Source organism: Vicia villosa, linkage group LG4, assembly GCF_029867415.1.
Source record: "Vicia villosa cultivar HV-30 ecotype Madison, WI linkage group LG4, Vvil1.0, whole genome shotgun sequence".
Classification (NCBI taxonomy): Eukaryota; Viridiplantae; Streptophyta; class Magnoliopsida; order Fabales; family Fabaceae; genus Vicia; species Vicia villosa.
The window spans coordinates 192,224,137-192,245,989 of NC_081183.1; positions in this window are offsets into that span (position 1 = coordinate 192,224,137).

A 21,853-nucleotide genomic window follows, 5' to 3' on the forward strand; every position below is an offset into this window, starting at 1 on the left:
CCTATTTGCGTGTTTCCTTTGTGTTGGGTATGTATGAATATTTACTTGAATCTTATGTATGTTTATCGCTCATGGCGTTGTTTAAAATCTGCTTTACAAATCGTTATTGTTATCTTCTCTAATCTTTTTGCATTTATGTTTGAGAATTATGTTGTTGTAGAGATATACCTCACATATTCTGGTTAGGGGTAGATTTTTGTTAGTTTCTAGATTCTAGAGATGGATTTAGAGCTAACAATCACTTGTCTGTTGAAGCTTAATGTTTTCGTGTTTGAGTTTCGCGCGAGAGATCGCTGACGCGAGAATACTGATGCTCTCGCAACTTTGTGTTAGAGATAACCTCGGTTGTGATACGTCTCGTTGGTGCTTCAGAGATGAACACTGATGAGAGAGACACTTGATGATAATGACGAGTATTGTAGGTTGAGTGCAACTGATAGAAAAGTTTAAGTTTGCGACGAGTGAGTGTATATGCATGCCTGATAAGTTATTCTTCCCTAAGAATGTATTTATTTCCCTATTTATATCTTTTTACTTTCTGTTAATTTAAACTCAAGCTCGAAAATATAGAAACCGTTGAACAGAATTCTAACAAACCATTCTCTGTGGACAGGGTAATTCCTGGAGTAATGCTTTCAAATCTTCTGTTGCTTGCCGCTTTACTGCGCCAAGAAAATGGCGTCGTTGTTGGGGAATTGTTTTGTGTTGAAGTTGCATCGCAATAGTTTCCTTGGTTTTGAGCTTTGTATATATCGTATATATTGTATATATTCACTTGTATATTTTCACTCGTACATGTTTACGTATAAGTATACTTTGTTGGAATATGGTGGCTAAACAAGGTGAAATTGGACCGGTTAGTTATTTCAAATCTTCACTTCCCAACTTGCGTATCCAACATTCACCAAAATTTTCTTTTTTATATGTTTATAGTTGTGTTTGTTCCATACTTGTATATACGTGTTTGTGAACATATTAGTATACTTGCATTTTCTTTTATGTTCGTGCAAGTGTTGTATATATTTGTACTTGTAACGTTTGTTAAGTGTTTTTGTTAGGTCACTTTCTTTAGGTTTGTGCGGTGAGACATGACCATGGCATTACGAGAGGAAGCTACTTTACAAGTACGACAAAACAATAAAGGCGTTGAGCTAACGACGTAAAACAAGCGCTTGTTGGGAGGCACCCTAACCGTTGTAAGTTTTGTTTATTTTTCTGTATCTGAGGAGTTTAGGTGAAATGGATAGTGGTAAGTATTACTTTGTTTGTACGTTTTTGTGTTGAACCATACATTTGTTTTTGGTTTTCTAAATTTGTTGATTAATGGTTCTTTGGTTTATTAATTTTGATCCTTTGAGTTGTTTGATATTGTTTGAGGACAAACAACATTTCAAGTAGGGGAGAGTTTGAGAAGTCTCAAAATATCGTTATTTTGAGTATATATTAGTGGCACTTATCGATTCAATTATTTATGTCTTTATAATAAAATCTCAACTTTTGTGTAAATATTTGTATACTTGAGTTTTGATTCATTATATGTACCATTTGACAGTTTTCATTCATTTTATAGGTATTGATGCATATCGGAACCTCAAGCAATAAAGTGTCGAAGGCACGACTTCGGATACGCAGTTTTGGAGCAATAAGGAGAAAATTCTACAGAAGCACGCTGAACCCACCTGTAGCGCGCTTAGAGTTTTCAGAACAAAGACATAATTGTTTTTCTGAGCCCGTTTAGCGCGGTCAGCCCGCTAACCGTGGTCCCTTTTTTCATGTACCATATAATTTATAATAAAGTGCAAGCGCGCTAAGCCCATTCAGCCCTCTAAGCGCGTCTGCGTATATTTAGTCTATATCTTTCTTATTTGAGACATTTCTAGGTTATGGTTTTGGAGAATTTTATCCCAACTCCATCAATTTCATCTTAGGTTTGGATTAACTTAGAAAACAACACTGAGTCGTGCACTTGGATTACCAGAGGGGGATTTCTCATCAATCGGAGCTGACAACCCGCGAGATGTTTAGTTTATCTCTTCTCCTCTTTGTGTGTTTCCTTTGTGTTGGGTTTGTATGTATATTTATCGCTCATGGTGTTGTATAAAATTTGCTTTACAAATTGTTATTGTTATCTTCCCTAATCTTTTTGCATTTATGTTTGGGATTTGTATTGTTGTAGAGATATACCTCACAGATTCTGGTTAGGGATAGATTTATGCTAGTTTCTAGACTCTATAGATCGATTTAGAGCTAACAATCACATGTGTGTCGAAGCTTATGCTTCTGTGTTTGAGTTTTGCGCGAGAGATCGCCGATGCGAAAATACGGATGTTCTCGCAACTTTGCGTTAGAGATAACCTCGATTGTGAAACGTCTCGTTGGTGCTTCATAGATTAATAGTGATGTGAGAGACACATGATGATAATGACGAGTATTGTAGGTTGAGTGCAACTGATCCATAGGTTTAAGTTTGCGACGAGTGAGTGTATTTGCATGCCTGATAAGTTATTCTTCTGTCATACCCCAAAATTTGCCCATGCTATTTTTCATACATAAAACCAAATCAAAAGACAAAGCTCCAAAACACACTCTCCTATACAAAAGCTCTGAACTAGGGTTTGATTAATTCGATGGAAAATCATTGAATCAATGGCTCAAGGTGGTTCCATAGGGTCACTAACATCCCAAAGTATCTCCATATAAAGTTTCAAGTCAAACAGAGCAAATTTAGTCCCTCAAATCCTGATTAGGTCAACAGTCGACTCTCAAGGGCAAAACAGTCATTTCAAGTCAATATATAGTCAAAACTCAAGATATTTGGTCAACAACATCCTCATAACCCTAAAATCATCATTTGATCAAGGGTTGATCATGATGATGCAAGGAAAGATCAGAGAAGTCAAAAGTCAAAAGTTACTATTTTGGGCATGAACTGAAAAAGTCAACCAAACTTTGAAAATTCGCCAAATATTCATACTTCATCAGAAAAATTTCCACCAAAGCTCATGTTGAAGGGAATTCATTCCTCTATCCAATTGTCCAAGAATTAGAGCCCATAGATCAATGGTTCAAGAGATATGGCTTCATACATTACAGGTCCTCTTCAAAAGTCAACAAAAAGACACTTTCTTCAAAAGGTCATAAAATGAGAATGAAAAATGATTTTGACATGGAACCAAAGACATTGGTTAGAGGACTCTCTAAGGTTTCCAAAAAGTCCAAGAACACCCCCATACCTCAAAAGTTGAGGGAGATATACCTTGTCAAAGTTGGCTAAATTTTGAAGAAGAAATGTGAACAAAAGAGCTTCAAAATGAATTTTCTTGCAAAGAGGCCCAATATGTTTTGGCCCAAGCTTGTTCCCCAATTCATCTAGAAGCTCTAATTAGAAGGCCACGAAATTTTGATTAAAATTTGATTTTTATATGAATTAACATTCAATTAAATCATGATTTAATCAAATATTTAGAAGGAAAATTGAAAAGATTCAATTTATCTTTAATTTCAATCAATCCAATCCTCAAATATATCCTGTAATCATCATAAATTCGTGCACAAAAAGATTGGTAAAAGAAGATTGAAATTGAGCCATAATCAAGGAAAATTTCTTCATAATTTCAATCAAATTTCCATCACATTGAATTCTTGATTCAAAGAGATTTCCTTCATTTTTATTTAACCTAATCAATCTCATATATATACTGACCAAGACCAAACCCTTGGGGACAAGATTTTTGCAGTCAGAAAACTCAAACTCGAGCTCTAGAAAACTCAAAGAAATCCAATTCGGTTTCTTGCTTACAGAGAGATTCAAGAGTTTTTAAAGATTCAAAAAGCTTCCTGAGGCATCAAGGAAGCTTTCCCGATCAGTTACAAGGCCCAGAACCTCAAGAACGCGCGAGCATCCCACTCGGTTTGTCACTTCTAAACTTGAATCGATTTGCATCATACATACATTGTCATTCAAAATTAATTGCATATTCATGTTTATTTTGTTGCTCTGAATGATTCTGGAGATACAATTGCATTTATATGTCGTTTTGATCATAGCACCGTGGTTAGGGTTTTCTTAGTTTGGATTAGGGTTTTTCAGTACAGGTGATCTTTGACCTAATTGAGGCCATAGATGAATTCGCGAGGTCCAGACGGTTTGAATGGTGGCCTCGCGAAATATTTTTTCTCTCGTTTGCTTGTATTCGTAACAGGACAGGTTTTAGCAATGGAAGGCGCCGTAGGTAAAGCTCTGGTTCAAACCTAAAACGACGGCCAGAGGTAGGGGATGACCGCGTGTCAATCTCCCGTTGGTTGGCCTTGGCGCGCATTTTGAATAAAAAACAGAGAGATCTCGTGCTTTAAGACATACATGTTACCGTGCACTCTCAGCAATCCAGCCTTCCACTCCATTACTAGTCCGATCCAACGCATCTGGGAGCGCAGGTACACCGTGGTCCATACGCGCGTGCCGCACCTGATCCAGATAAGTTTTTTTTAATTTTTTTTTTATTTTATATGACATAATCTTATTTTATTTTATATATATACATATATATCAATTTAAACATTTCCTTTTTCTTATTGATAATAAATTATTTATTTGTTATTATAAAAAACTTTTTATAAATAACATATTTATTTTATTAATTATATATTTATATATTTATTTTATTTATATATTTATTTAATTATAATTTTTATTTCTTTTTCATGTTTTAATTACTTTAAAATTCATATTTATTTTATTATAACCTTAAAAAATTCATAAAAATTATTTTTGCATTCGATTTTATTATCCTGATTTAATTAATTAGGTCGCGAGACCAATAATTAATTAAATCATCTATATTTTCTCATTTAAATCATACCTTAACTCAGGGTTTACGAGGAACATTCCAATACACTAAAATATTCTCTTTTCTTTTATGCCTTGCATTATCAGGGTTAGCAACATGGTTCGTCCCGAGCGTGCGCCTTCAACAAATCTCGAAGTTAAGTAATTTAATTCTAATTCAATTTAAATTATATTTAGATTATTTTACTTTTAGGGTTTGCTTCTCTTTCATTCCTTTCCTGCCTTGTTTCTTTCAGGGTTAACCCCGAAGCTTCCCGCCAACCATATCAGATCAAATCCGAAGCTAAGTGTCTATTTACTTTATTTATTTTTAAATTTCATTATTCTTTATTTTTTAGGGTTATAATGTTTGCCTCCGAATCGATAATGCACTCACCCTATTTCTGTTTGCCATTTTTCCGCCTTTTCAGGTTTGCCAAATGTCAAAGCCTCGCATAGTCGGTAACCCTAAATTTTCCCCCTCGTTTTTATTTTATTGTTACTTGTGTCAAACCCCATTGGGGATCCGCTGGTTTCATTGTCCCCTTCCCTTTTATTGCTTTATACTACTGCGTGGTTAGTAAAATAGGGAGTGCAACCCTAAATTAATTAGAATAACTAAACACAAGATAATATAATCTGAATTGAATCACATGATTGGTGCACACACGCACGCTTTTGGGTAACCCTCTCTGTTGCCTGTTGCCTGTTGCCTTGTTGCCTGTTGCCTTGTTGCCTGTTGCCTTGTGTTTTTGCAGAATAAGCCATGTCCCTCGAATACGAGGATACCTCAGCCATGTTGCCTCGATAAAAAGGTCATGACCCTAATGATGCTGCCTTCGATACACAAATGACCTCGACCCTCGGATGTTGCCTACGGAAAAGGCTGAGGTATCTTCTGGCTGCCTACGAAAAGGCTTATTCTGATCCTTGCCTTAGACTACCTGCCCTTCTATGGCATGGGACAGTCTTATGGCAAAGGATGCTTCGATGACCCTTCAACCTCCAAATGAAAGGCTTCCTGCCCTCTTATGGCAAGGATAGACCCTCTCATTCTGAAAGGCTAAAAGAGACCTATCATCTGAGTTTAAGGTAATTGCCCCTAATTGCCTTGCAATGCTCATCTTTAATATTCTTTCTCACAATTTTTCAAAAGGGCTACGCTCATTTAAGAGCTAAAGTCCCTATCTCTTTCATCTACATTTTCTAAACAAACGAGCAAGCAAAGCAATTAAGAGCCCATGGAAAACCATGGATGCAAAGGGTGCCTTACACCTTCCCTTTGCATAAATTACCCCCCGAACTTAGATTTCTTTAAAAAGGTTTTTTTCTGTTTCTTTTTGCCTTTCCGAATTTGTTTGGATAAAATAAAAGTCGGTGGCGACTCTTGCTTACCGCGACATTTCGATCGATAAAAAGTCAGTTCACCGTATTACAGAACTGGCGACTCTGCTGGGGATAAATTTCGATAAAAGAGGGGTTACCTTAAAAGTTTAGGATTCACTTAAATGTTTTCTATTGTTTGTTTTGTTTGTTTTATTTTTCAGGGGCGTTTTGGGAAAATTGAAGGACGAATCCTATTCCCGGATTCAAGAACCCTTAAGATTAGGAGTGGCATAGTCATAAGGACCTCTTTCACATATGTGGGAGATGAGTCGGTATGAAGTTCACGCTTGAGTTAGGACTCCATAGCATATGCACACCTTTCTCAAATGAGGGAGGTCTATGTATGTGTCTGTGGGTGCGCCGGAGCTCAAGGACCTTTAGTTACCCTTAACCCATCCTGGCCTTTAGGAACGTAGTGGGGGGACTACCCTTGACAAATGTTAAGGACTAGTCGCTACCCGATGCTACAATTCAGATAGGTTCTTTCTCAAAGTATCATTGCATGGTGCAAATGCATCATGTCCGAGGGTGCTTTAGAAGGGCTTACAATTCTGGATAACTTGTAGAACCTGTTGCTGAAATCTCCTTATCCATAGAAATGCCCTTGGGAAGGACACCTGATCTAAAACTCCATGCAAGCCTTAAACCAAAAATTGTGTGATTTGTGTGGATTTGTTTTTCTGTGATGCATCATGCATACATGCATTCATGACATGGCTAACTCATCTCAAGGAGAAAAAGGTCTTTTAACCATAATTTGTTTTGTAGGTTATTTGAATAATGGGAATCCTAATCAGAAAACCTTTCTTCCTCAACTTCAAGAAAGTACCTACTGCATTAAGACTCTTATGTGATGATATTACTGGTTCTCTTGTTCTTTCTGAATCTCTCAACAAACTGATGAGTTTAATGCGAACCAAAGTGGATGAAGCTCTCCTCAATTCTATGATGCAATTTTATGACCCTCTTCTCCATTGCTTCACTTATAGAGATTTTCAACTGGTACCTACATTGGAAGAATTCTCTTACATAATGGACATGCCCATACCTGATCAAATCCCTTACACTGGTGAGGAAGGAGGTCCTAAGTTGGAAGACATTGCTGCTGCTCTACACCTACCAAGATCAGAAATTAACAAAGTTTGGATTAACAAAAGAGACTACTCTGGGATACCTGTGGATTTCTTGATCGAGAAAGCTAAGATCTTTGCTAAAGCTTTAAGCATGGACGCCTTGGAAAGTGTTCTAACCCTGTTGATATATGGACAAGTTCTTTTTCACCGCTGCGACAAAGTTGTTGATAGGGCTGCTATCAAAATCTTCCTTAGCAAGAATCCTGTTCCTACTCTACTTGGTGATTTATTGCATTCCATCAACGCTAGAGTGACAAAGAGACGAGGTTGTGTTCTAGGGTGTATCCCTCTCTTACATAGGTGGTTTATTTCTCACTTACCCCGATCCTCAATAAAGAATGAAGAAGGTTTGACTTGGATTCAAAGGATTATGGAGCTTTCATACGACGACATCATTTGGTATCCAAAGAAATTCGAAGGAGTTCAGTTATATGACCGCTGTGGAGAGTTCCCTAATGTGCCTCTTCTTGGCATCCATGGAGGAATTACCTATAACCCTATACTCGCTCGACATCAGTTTGGTTTTGCTTTAAAAGATAAGCCCCGCTCCATATATCTTAGTGCGGAAAATTTTGACTATGGTTCAGATACAACTGGAAAAAAGAACCGCTTCATTAAAGCTTGGTATGAAGTAAAAAAGGTGGGTGCAAGAGAATTGGGAATGAGGATCGATACTCCTTCAGATCTTTACTTTAAATGGATTTATGACCGAGTCGTCGAGTTCGGCATACCACATCCATCCGACACACCTGTTGTTCCAAGGATCACTCCTCCCGAGGTCCACGTAGAATTGGAGCCTTATGTACCCGCTCCAAACGAAGACCTTGCTGCCACCGTGGCTCATTTAAGACAAGAAAAGGCTGATCTTGAGAAGCGTCTACAAAAGGTTGAAGCAGAAAAGGCAGTATTAGTGGCTAATGCTAAAGAACGAGATAGTATGCTTGACTATTTCTCTCGCAAGTGGAAGATTGAGGATTTTATCTCTCCTGAACAAATACAATCATGGGAGTTAGAGATTGATAGGCTTATTCAAGAAAAAAACGAGATGGTCAAAGCCCATAAAGAGGAAATCAGAGGATTGAAGAGGAAGCGTCGACTTGAAGATTGACTTTTCTTATTTTATATTTATTATATAGTATTTCTTCGATGTAACTTCAAAAATAATAAACAATACATTGGTTTTTATTTTTAATTAATTTATTTTGCTTCTATTTTCTTTTCTTTTAAATGTGTTAAAAGGCCTTTAACTCCTTGAGATCATTGCATATGCATAATCATGCATTCATAAACATCGCATCACAGGTTTCATAAAAACAAATGCCTCATCTTTCCGCTGTTTATTTCAGTAAGAAAGATGGATCTCGAACAATCTGTCAAAGCTCTCCAAACTCAGAATGCTGAATTTCAAGCTCTGATTCTGAATCTGGCCAATGGGCAAAATGAACTGAAAGCCCTTCTGACTAAGAAGGAAAAGAAGACTCAGAAGCCCAAAGGAGTGATCAATCTGGGAAGAAGGTTCAAAGGTCGTCCCAGGAGGGCCGAAGATGCTGAAATCCCTAAGAATGAGGAAGATGAAGAGAGAGATGATCTCAGTGTCAAGAACAATCAGGGAAGCCATGTAGGTTCTGATGGTGAAGAAGAAGAAGAAGAAGAGTATCCTGAGGACGAGGATGAATCTGATGAGAGGTATAGGCAGTTAGAAGAGCGTCTGAGAAGCATGGAAATTCAAAAGGTACCTGGGCTGGATTTCGAAGAACTGGGACTCGTTCCTGGAGTCGTTATTCCGCAGAAATTCAAGACACCCGCTTTTGCTAAGTATGATGGAATCTCTTGTCCTAAGATGCATCTGAGGTCTTATGTGAGAAAGATTCAGCCTCACACTGCTGATAAGAGGCTCTGGATCCATTTCTTTCAAGAAAGTCTATCTGGAACTCAACTCGAATGGTATTATAAGCTGGAAAGTACTAGTATCCGCACTTGGGAAGATTTGGTTGTGGCTTTCTACAAGCAATACCAATATAACTCTGATCTTGCACCGACTCGCATGCAACTTCAAAGCATGTCCATGGGTCCTAAAGAAAGTTTCAAGGAGTATGCTCAAAAATGGAGAGATTTGGCTGGAAGAGTCCAACCCTCTTTGAATGATAGGGAGTTGGTAGACATGTTCATGGGCACGCTAACTGGGCCGTTCTATAGTCACCTGCTGGGTAGTTCTTCTTCTGGGTTTACTGAACTCATTTTAACTGGAGAACGTGTGGAAAATGGTATTCGAAGTGGGAAGATTCAAGTGGGTTCTGCCTCTGGCACTACGAGGAAGCCATATCAAGGAAGAAATGAGTCTAATGCTATTCATAGTCAAAAGAGCCGTGGTAAGGAGGATCAGAATCAATCTGTTGGTGCCGTCCTTATCTCCACACCAATAGCTCAACAAGCTCCTAGACAAGATTACCAACGCAAGACTGATAAACCAAGGAGAAAATATACCCCGATCAACATGCCTTTGTCTCAAGTCCTACAACATCTACTGAAGGCAAAACTGATCACACTGAGAGACCCTCCGAAGTTTACCAACACTGCTAGTCCAACTTATGATCCTAAGGCTACGTGTGCTTACCATTCCAATGCCCCTGGACACAATGAGAATAATTGCTGGGCCTTGAAAAACAAAGTCCAAGACTCGCTAGAGGCTGGAGAAATTGAGTTTGACGCGCCTGAGACTCCTAATGTCATCACTGCTCCGATGCCAAAACATGACCACGCTGTTAATGCCATCATGGATACCATCCATGTCTATGATGTGAGAGATCTGTCGACTCCTCTCCCCGATATCAAGAGAAAGTTGTTGCGAGCTGGTTTATTTCCAGGTTGCGACCCTGACTGTTATTACTGTGCACTCATACCCGAGGGTTGTGAGAACCTGAAAAGAGGCATCCAAGGCTGGATGGATCGTGGCACTATCAGATTTGAGAAGACTCCCACTGTCGAAGAGTTGTGTGAGGGCTTCTCCCGTGGTTTGAAGTTCGAAGATGTATCTGTGATCTCTAAAGTACCACTAAAGATCCCTACCAAGGCTCCTCTCAAGATTTCTGCTGAACCCCGTGTGGCTCCGATTGTTATCACCCAACCTGGTCCAATACCATATTCTTCCGACAAGGCTATCCCTTGGAGTTATGGCGCTGAGGTTTTTGTTCAAGGAGTCAAGCAAGAGCTTGAATATGATAAAGTTTCTGAAGATGTCAACCCTGGTATAGGAAACATTGCTGGAACTAGTAAGGTGACGAGAAGTGGAAGGGTGTTTTCTCCAGAGATCTCCCCAAATATTACTTCGCCTACCGTTACTATCACCCCGAATACTGACGCACATGGTAAAGGACTGCTGCCTGAACCTGAAACTGTCACTAGAAATGCGCCTTCCGAAGAAACAAATGAGTTCCTGAAATACATCCGCAAGAGTGATTATGATATTGTTGAACAAATGGGGCATACTCCTTCCAAAATCTCTATGCTGTCACTCCTAAGTTGTTCAAAGACCCATGCCAAGGCTATGATGAAATTTCTAGAGGCTGCCCATGTGCCACAAGAGATTTCTGTCACTCAACTCGAGAACTGTATTGCGAACTTAACAACTGATAACTACCTTGGGTTTTCTGATGCTGATTTAAGTCCTAGTGGAAGGAATCATAACAAGGCACTGCATATCTCCATCGAATGTGGTGGTACTACCCTGGCTCATGTACTAGTTGATGATGGCTCGTCTCTGAATGTGTTACCCAAGGTGGTATTGGACAGACTCAAGGTCGATGGAATTGAGCTGAAATCTAGTAATGTGATAGTCAAGGCTTATGATGGCACTATGAGTACTGTGTATGGCGAAGTAGAGCTCCCCATCAGAGTAGGCGCCCAAACTTTTAGTACTGTGTTCTATGTGATGGATATTCGCCCCGCCTATTCCTGTCTACTTGGGCGTCCCTGGATACATAAAGCAAATGCCGTGACTTCAACTCTCCATCAGAAGTTGAGATACCCAATGGAAGGCAAGATTGTCACTGTGCATGGTGAAGATGAATATTTGGTAAGTTTCGTAGATGAGACCAAGTATCTTGAGTTCACTGGAGAGGCATTTGAATCACCCCGCATAGCACATGAATGGAAGCTTGAACCAGTTCCAGAAACTAAATATGTCTACACTCCTCCTAAAATTCCTGGAGATGTTCCTACAATGGCTTCCCTGAAAGACGCTAGGGCTGTGGTAGAAGAAGGTGGCTGCACCATCTGGGGGCAATTACCTGACATTCCATATAAATCCAACAAATGGGGTTTAGGCTGCACTGCTAAGGATCATAAGGGAACACCACCTCCTCGTACAGAAGACTTGAAACATCACTTCGTCAGCAAGGGAGTTAATGCCATTGAAGAAGACGAAGATAATCACAACCTGGACAAATGGATCTCCCCTACATCAGACAAAGGGCTGAACAACTGGAAGACCGAGGACATTGTTTCTATCTCCTATAGTCAGGAGTAATTGCCGTTCTTAGTTTATTTCCTGCTTTTCTTTTATTTCCAGTTTAATTCTTGTATTTCAATAAAGACAATAAAACGCTAAAGCCATGTGTCCCGCCCGAGGCACAATGGTCCATTTGTTAGGGCTTGTCATTTCATAAGCATATTTTCATTCAATAAAGCATTGGACGTTTCGTATTCAAATTGTGTGTTTGCTTTTATTTTTTTCTTTTATTATTTCTTTTATTTTTTATAGCTATGCGTTCTCACACACACCCACATAATGCACTGCAGATCCACATCCACGCTGGATCCTGTTGATAACGATTCTGCTATTGCTAAATATGACTTTGAAAATCCGATCTATCAAGCTGAGGATGAAGGTGAGGAAGGTTGTGAAGTGCCTAGAGAACTTGCCCGTTTATTAGAGCAAGAAGAAAAGACTATACAACCGCACGAAGAGCCAATTGAAGTTGTGAACATAGGTACCGATGAAGAAAAGAAAGAAATCAAGATAGGGGCTGAATTAGAGGATGCTGTCAAGCAAAGGTTGATTCAGATGTTACGAGACAATGTTGAGATCTTCGCCTGGTCATACGAAGACATGCCTGGGCTCGATACTGATATTGTGGTTCATCGTTTACCTATCAAAGAGAATAGTCCTCCAGTTAAACAGAAGTTACGAAGAAGCAGACCAGACATGGCTCAGAAAATCAAAGAAGAGGTCGAAAAACAATTCAATGCTGGGTTCCTGAAAGTAGTGAGTTATCCGCCATGGATCGCCAATATAGTGCCCGTACCGAAGAAAGATGGAAAAGTCAGAATGTGTGTAGACTATAGAGATTTGAATCGAGCAAGTCCTAAAGATGATTTCCCATTACCACATATTGACATCCTGGTTGATAGTACTGCACAATGCAAGGTTTTTTCTTTTATGGATGGTTTCTCAGGTTACAATCAGATTAAGATGGCACCCGAAGACATGGAAAAGACGACTTTCACTACGCCTTGGGGCACTTTCTGTTACAAAGTCATGCCATTTGGGTTGAAGAATGCTGGGGCAACCTACCAACGTGCAATGGTAGCCTTATTCCACGACATGATCCACAAAGAAATAGAGGTCTATGTTGATGATATGATTGCAAAGTCCAATACTGAAGAAGAACATCTGGTCCATTTACAGAAGTTGTTTGATAGGTTGAAGAAGTACAAGTTGAGATTGAATCCAAACAAGTGCACCTTTGGCGTAAGGTCTGGTAAGCTGCTGGGTTTTGTTGTTAGTAGCAAAGGTATCGAAGTTGATCCTGCAAAAGTGAAAGCCATACAAGAAATGCCCGCTCCACGAAACGAGAAAGAAGTTAGAGGATTCCTGGGTCGACTAAATTACATTGCTAGATTTATCTCCCATCTGACCGCTACTTGTGAGCCAATCTTCAAATTACTAAAGAAAGATCAAGTAGTGAAATGGAACGACCAATGTCAAGAAGCCTTTGACAAAATAAAGAAGTACCTGCAAGAACCTCCGATCATGATACCACCTGCAGAAGGAAGACCTCTAATTATGTACTTAACAGTGTTAGAGAACTCAATGGGGTGCGTACTGGGGCAACATGACGAGTCTGGTCGAAAAGAGCATGCAATATACTACCTTAGCAAAAAGTTTACCGACTGTGAAACAAGATACTCACTGCTCGAGAAAACTTGCTGTGCTCTGGCTTGGGCTGCTCGCCGACTAAGACAGTATATGTTGAACCATACCACCTTGTTGATTTCCCGAATGGATCCCATCAAGTATGTATTCGAGAAACCTGCTCTCTCTGGACGAATAGCAAGATGGCAAATGATACTAACAGAGTATGACATCCAATACACAACACAGAAGGCAATCAAAGGTAGTGTGGTAGCAGATCATTTGGCGCAACAAGCGGTAGATGACTACCAATCGATGAATTTTGAATTTCCAGATGAAGATGTGATGCTTGTTACTGACTATAAGCAACCTGGCCCGGATGAAGGACCTGAACCAGGATCCCGATGGACTATGGTTTTCGATGGAGCTTCGAATGCACTTGGTAATGGCATTGGCGCTATAATTGTCTCTCCTGCTGGTGGACACACCCCATTCACCGCAAGATTATGTTTTGACTGCACCAACAATATGGCGGAGTATGAAGCGTGTATCTTGGGGCTCAGAGCTGCCATCGATTTAAGGATCAAATTCTTGGAAGTGTATGGGGATTCGGCCTTAGTAATCAGTCAAATCAGAGGGGAATGGGATACAAAACATCCTAATCTCATACCCTATAAGGAGTTTGTACTATCTCTAATTCCATATTTTGAAGAGATTACCTTCGAACATATTCCCCGAGAAGAGAATCAGCTGGCCGATGCGTTAGCTACTATGTCATCTATGTTCAAAGTCAATTGGGACAATGAGGCTCCTATAGTTATCATTGAAAGACATGACGAACCCGCATATTGTTATGAGATAGTTGACGACGAGGCTGAAGAGAAACCATGGTTTTACGAAGTAAAAAGGTACCTCGAGACTCAAGAATACCCTGAAGGGGCATCCATTAATGACAAGAAGTTCTTAAGAAGATTCGCATCCAAATTCTTTCTGAGCAATGGGACTTTATACAAGCGCAACCATGATTCAACCCTGCTTCGTTGTGTGAACAAGAAAGAAGCTGAAAAGATCATGGAAGACATGCATGATGGTACTTTTGGGACCCACTCTAGTGGACATACTATGGCCAAGAAGATTCTAAGAGCAGGTTACTACTGGTCTACTATGGAAACTGACTGTCACCACCATTCAAGAACTTGTCACAAGTGCCAGATATACGCCGACAAAGTACACGTGCCTCCCGTTCCTCTAAATGTACTAACTGCTCCCTGGCCTTTTGCAATGTGGGGCATTGATATGATTGGAGAAATTAAGCCCACTGCTTCCAATGGACACCGTTTCATTTTAGTAGCCATCGATTATTTCACTAAATGGGTAGAAGCTGCTTCATTTGCCTCCGTAACCAAGAATGTGGTGGCTCGATTCATTAAACATAACCTCATCTGTCGGTATGACATTCCCGAAAGGATCATCACTGATAATGGTACCAATCTAAACAACAAGATGATTACTGAGCTTTGCACCCAATTCAATATCAAACATCACAATTCTTCGCCTTATAGACCAAAGATGAATGGCGCTGTGGAGGCCGCCAACAAAAACATTAAGAAGATCGTGCAGAAAATGACCGTAACTTACAAGGATTGGCATGAAATGTTACCATTTGCTCTTCATGGTTACCGTACCTCCGCACGTACATCAACTGGAGCAACCCCGTTCTCATTAGTCTATGGTATGGAAGCGGTATTACCAATTGAAGTTCAGATACCGTCATTAAGGATCATGAAAGAAGCAGAGCTAGATGAAGATGAATGGATCCAGACTCGACTAGATCAGATAAACTTGATTGACGAAAAGAGGCTCGCGGCTGTTTGTCATGGACAACTGTATCAGAAACGTATGATCAAGGCGTTTAACAAAAGAGTCAAACAACAAGTTTATCGAGTTGGTGACTTGGTCATAAAGAGAATCATTCTGCCACAAGGTGATCCTAGGGGCAAGTGGACTCCCACCTATGAAGGACCATTCGTCATCAAGAAAATCTTCTCTGGAGGAGCAATGATACTCACTACTATGGATGGAGAGGACTTCCCGCAACCTGCGAACGCAGACATAGTCAAAAAATACTACGCATAACATGACCCGCTAGGCCGACGTGCCTAGGCAAAAGTAAGGGCATCCCGGCAAACCAAAAGGGTTTGGGCAAAAATTAGGGATATATATATAAAAAATGTGTACACCCGTCAAGTTGAAAACCCAAAAGGGCGACTTGGGCAAAAAAGGGTATCCTGCTAGACTGAAAACCTGAAAGGGCGGTCTAGGCAAAAGTTAAGGATTAAGCGTACGACTATGTCTCGCTCCTATCATTCATCAATCAGATACATCTACAACAACAAGTTCAAAGGGTTCAGATCAACTCAATCACTTTTCTCCAACAAGCATGGGATGAGATGCTCGAAGACATAATAGCAATAGCAGAGTGGAAACTCAATAGGATTATTTTTACATAGCTATGTTTCTTTTGTTTTTCTATCTTTTCAAAAACACACAATATGTTTCATCTTGCCTATTTATGGCTTTTCTCAATACAATTTACTTCTCTCTTTCAAATTTCTTCTTCTTTTTCGAATACGCAAACGTCCAATGATAATTTTGAATGAACATATGCATATGAATGAGATTATCATTTATTTTCTTCCATAAGAATATCAATTAGATTGTTAGTAGGAAAGGCAAAGAGACAATGTCCGAGGTAGTCAAAGAATCCTCCTGCAAATCAATTGACATGGATGTATCCCCACAGAGCAATCATTAAGAAGATGTCTTCCAACAATAAAGGCATGGCTCCCCAACACGGTTTACATCCCTATTTTCTCTGTATCCCAATCAGGGAACATCAAATTACTGATCATCCCCAAGCAGAAACCGTAAATCCCCAGCTGAACATCTTCAAAGATACAGAGATTTATTTTCTCAATCAAGACAACATGAATCATATTCACATATCACATGTCATAAACATATTCATACAATTGCATACACGTTCATACATAATACATAAAACAGCGCGACAATTGCATACATAACATACGAGGTCCTCATTTATTTTGAGAATCCCGTCACACGAACACATTGCATGCATCATGTCATGACATAAGAAAACTAACCTCTACTTTTCAGGATATTACTATCTGTTTACAAAAGAGTTAAGTCGACACCTTTGACGGTTCCTTAACAATCTATTCTCAAGTATTAAGTCGACACCTTTGACGGTTCCTTAATACATCAAAGAGTTAAGTCGACACCTTTGACGGTTCCTTAACAACACACTTCAGATATAAGTCGACACCTTTGACGGTTCCTTATACAATCTATCTGCATATCTGAGTCGATACCTTTGACGGTGCCTCAATAATATGGTTCAAAGTTAAGTCGACACCTTTGACGGTTCCTTAACAACCCACATCAAGAGTTAAGTCGACACCTTTGACGGTTCCTTAACAACACCCCCTCAGTTAAGTCGACACCTTGGACGGTTCCTTAACGACGTATTTCAAATTTAAGTCGATACCTTTGACGGTTCCTTAAATAACCCAACACAGACTTGAGTCGACACCTTTGACGGTTCCTCAACATTCAAACAAAAAAAGAGAAGACGGCAAAAGCAGAAATTTCGCAACAATCCACACTCCAACAACTATCAGATGGCATCTACAAGCCCATCTCCGACAAAAGTCCTTACTTCAGCTAGGGCAAATTTCTTGGTATTCTAGTGTTCAATCATCTTCCACCTTCAGATACCGACTGGCATACAGACCACTCTACATCTTCAGGTTTAAGATAATTGAACAGGGGCAGCTGTCATACCCCAAAATTTGCCCATGCTATTTTTCATACATAAAACCAAATCAAAAGACAAAGCTCCAAAACACACTCTCCTATACAAAAGCTCTGAACTAGGGTTTGATTAATTCGATGGAAAATCATTGAATCAATGGCTCAAGGTGGTTCCATAGGGTCACTAACATCCCAAAGTATCTCCATATAAAGTTTCAAGTCAAACAGAGCAAATTTAGTCCCTCAAATCCTGATTAGGTCAACAGTCGACTCTCAAGGGCAAAACAGTCATTTCAAGTCAATATATAGTCAAAACTCAAGATATTTGGTCAACAACATCCTCATAACCCTAAAATCATCATTTGATCAAGGGTTGATCATGATGATGCAAGGAAAGATCAGAGAAGTCAAAAGTCAAAAGTTACTATTTTGGGCATGAACTGAAAAAGTCAACCAAACTTTGAAAATTCGCCAAATATTCATACTTCATCAGAAAAATTTCCACCAAAGCTCATGTTGAAGGGAATTCATTCCTCTATCCAATTGTCCAAGAATTAGAGCCCATAGATCAATGGTTCAAGAGATATGGCTTCATACATTACAGGTCCTCTTCAAAAGTCAACAAAAAGACACTTTCTTCAAAAGGTCATAAAATGAGAATGAAAAATGATTTTGACATGGAACCAAAGACATTGGTTAGAGGACTCTCTAAGGTTTCCAAAAAGTCCAAGAACACCCCCATACCTCAAAAGTTGAGGGAGATATACCTTGTCAAAGTTGGCTAAATTTTGAAGAAGAAATGTGAACAAAAGAGCTTCAAAATGAATTTTCTTGCAAAGAGGCCCAATATGTTTTGGCCCAAGCTTGTTCCCCAATTCATCTAGAAGCTCTAATTAGAAGGCCACGAAATTTTGATTAAAATTTGATTTTTATATGAATTAACATTCAATTAAATCATGATTTAATCAAATATTTAGAAGGAAAATTGAAAAGATTCAATTTATCTTTAATTTCAATCAATCCAATCCTCAAATATATCCTGTAATCATCATAAATTCGTGCACAAAAAGATTGGTAAAAGAAGATTGAAATTGAGCCATAATCAAGGAAAATTTCTTCATAATTTCAATCAAATTTCCATCACATTGAATTCTTGATTCAAAGAGATTTCCTTCATTTTTATTTAACCTAATCAATCTCATATATATACTGACCAAGACCAAACCCTTGGGGACAAGATTTTTGCAGTCAGAAAACTCAAACTCGAGCTCTAGAAAACTCAAAGAAATCCAATTCGGTTTCTTGCTTACAGAGAGATTCAAGAGTTTTTAAAGATTCAAAAAGCTTCCTGAGGCATCAAGGAAGCTTTCCCGATCAGTTACAAGGCCCAGAACCTCAAGAACGCGCGAGCATCCCACTCGGTTTGTCACTTCTAAACTTGAATCGATTTGCATCATACATACATTGTCATTCAAAATTAATTGCATATTCATGTTTATTTTGTTGCTCTGAATGATTCTGGAGATACAATTGCATTTATATGTCGTTTTGATCATAGCACCATGGTTAGGGTTTTCTTAGTTTGGATTAGGGTTTTTCAGTACAGGTGATCTTTGACCTAATTGAGGCCATAGGTGAATTCGCGAGGTCCAGACGGTTTGAATGGTGGCCTCGCGAAATATTTTTTCTCTCGTTTGCTTGTATTCGTAACAGGACAGGTTTTAGCAATGGAAGGCGCCGTAGGTAAAGCTCTGGTTCAAACCTAAAACGACGGCCAGAGGTAGGGGATGACCGCGTGTCAATCTCCCGTTGGTTGGCCTTGGCGCGCATTTTGAATAAAAAACAGAGAGATCTCGTGCTTTAAGACATACATGTTACCGTGCACTCTCAGCAATCCAGCCTTCCACTCCATTACTAGTCCGATCCAACGCATCTGGGAGCGCAGGTACACCGTGGTCCATACGCGCGTGCCGCACCTGATCCAGATAAGTTTTTTTTAATTTTTTTTTTATTTTATATGACATAATCTTATTTTATTTTATATATATACATATATATCAATTTAAACATTTCCTTTTTCTTATTGATAATAAATTATTTATTTGTTATTATAAAAAACTTTTTATAAATAACATATTTATTTTATTAATTATATATTTATATATTTATTTTATTTATTTATTTATTTAATTATAATTTTTATTTCTTTTTCATGTTTTAATTACTTTAAAATTCATATTTATTTTATTATAACCTTAAAAAATTCATAAAAATTATTTTTGCATTCGATTTTATTATCCTGATTTAATTAATTAGGTCGCGAGACCAATAATTAATTAAATCATCTATATTTTCTCATTTAAATCATACCTTAACTCAGGGTTTACGAGGAACATTCCAATACACTAAAATATTCTCTTTTCTTTTATGCCTTGCATTATCAGGGTTAGCAACATGGTTCGTCCCGAGCGTGCGCCTTCAACAAATCTCGAAGTTAAGTAATTTAATTCTAATTCAATTTAAATTATATTTAGATTATTTTACTTTTAGGGTTTGCTTCTCTTTCATTCCTTTCCTGCCTTGTTTCTTTCAGGGTTAACCCCGAAGCTTCCCGCCAACCATATCAGATCAAATCCGAAGCTAAGTGTCTATTTACTTTATTTATTTTTAAATTTCATTATTCTTTATTTTTTAGGGTTATAATGTTTGCCTCCGAATCGATAATGCACTCACCCTATTTCTGTTTGCCATTTTTCCGCCTTTTCAGGTTTGCCAAATGTCAAAGCCTCGCATAGTCGGTAACCCTAAATTTTCCCCCTCGTTTTTATTTTATTGTTACTTGTGTCAAACCCCATTGGGGATCCGCTGGTTTCATTGTCCCCTTCCCTTTTATTGCTTTATACTACTGCGTGGTTAGTAAAATAGGGAGTGCAACCCTAAATTAATTAGAATAACTAAACACAAGATAATATAATCTGAATTGAATCACATGATTGGTGCACACACGCACGCTTTTGGGTAACCCTCTCTGTTGCCTGTTGCCTGTTGCCTTGTTGCCTGTTGCCTTGTTGCCTGTTGCCTTGTGTTTTTGCAGAATAAGCCATGTCCCTCGAATACGAGGATACCTCAGCCATGTTGCCTCGATAAAAAGGTCATGACCCTAATGATGCTGCCTTCGATACACAAATGACCTCGACCCTCGGATGTTGCCTACGGAAAAGGCTGAGGTATCTTCTGGCTGCCTACGAAAAGGCTTATTCTGATCCTTGCCTTAGACTACCTGCCCTTCTATGGCATGGGACAGTCTTATGGCAAAGGATGCTTCGATGACCCTTCAACCTCCAAATGAAAGGCTTCCTGCCCTCTTATGGCAAGGATAGACCCTCTCATTCTGAAAGGCTAAAAGAGACCTATCATCTGAGTTTAAGGTAATTGCCCCTAATTGCCTTGCAATGCTCATCTTTAATATTCTTTCTCACAATTTTTCAAAAGGGCTACGCTCATTTAAGAGCTAAAGTCCCTATCTCTTTCATCTACATTTTCTAAACAAACGAGCAAGCAAAGCAATTAAGAGCCCATGGAAAACCATGGATGCAAAGGGTGCCTTACACCTTCCCTTTGCATAAATTACCCCCCGAACTTAGATTTCTTTAAAAAGGTTTTTTTCTGTTTCTTTTTGCCTTTCCGAATTTGTTTGGATAAAATAAAAGTCGGTGGCGACTCTTGCTTACCGCGACATTTCGATCGATAAAAAGTCAGTTCACCGTATTACATCTTCCCTAAGAATGTATTTATTTTCTTGTTTATATATTTTTACTTTTCTTTCATTTAAACACTAGCTCGAAAACATAGAAACCGTTGAACAAAATTCTAACCAACCATTCTCTGTAGACACGATAATTACCGGAGTAATACTTGCAAATCTTTTACTTGTTGCTTTACTGCATCAACAGAGACAAAGAAAATAATAGTTAGCCTAGGTGCAGCAGTGTCTAATATATAAAAAAAAGGTTATATATGTTTTTGGCCCCTATAAATTATCAAATTTTGCCTTTGGACCCTATAAAAAAGTGGCATGGTTTGGCCCCTACAAAATTATTATGCACGTAGTAGTTTTAGTCCCGCTAGCTGTTAAACCATTGTGTATTTTTTAATGATTATTTTGCAGACGTGTTTAAAACATAAAGAAATATGGTTTGAGGTTTTGCAATGGCTCCAAATCACTCATGACCTGAGAGCTGGAATGAGGAGCTGAGGTGGATTTTCAGTCATAGCAAGGTTTAAATGGGTGAAAGCTGCCACTTTAAAGTGCACTTTTGAAACGGTATATGAAATATGACGCTATCGCAACAAGATGTGCTTTAGTAGCACTGATAGAAAGAGAAATACTGTTCAAAAAATTATAAATTATTGAGACCATTGTTTATAGATGCTGGCTAAAGCTTAAAATTAGGAAGTTCCTTAATAGGCCCATGCTCTCCTAGGTGATTGTTGGATGTGGCAGTAGGTTGGATCATTCGATTGCCTTGTTTTTATTGT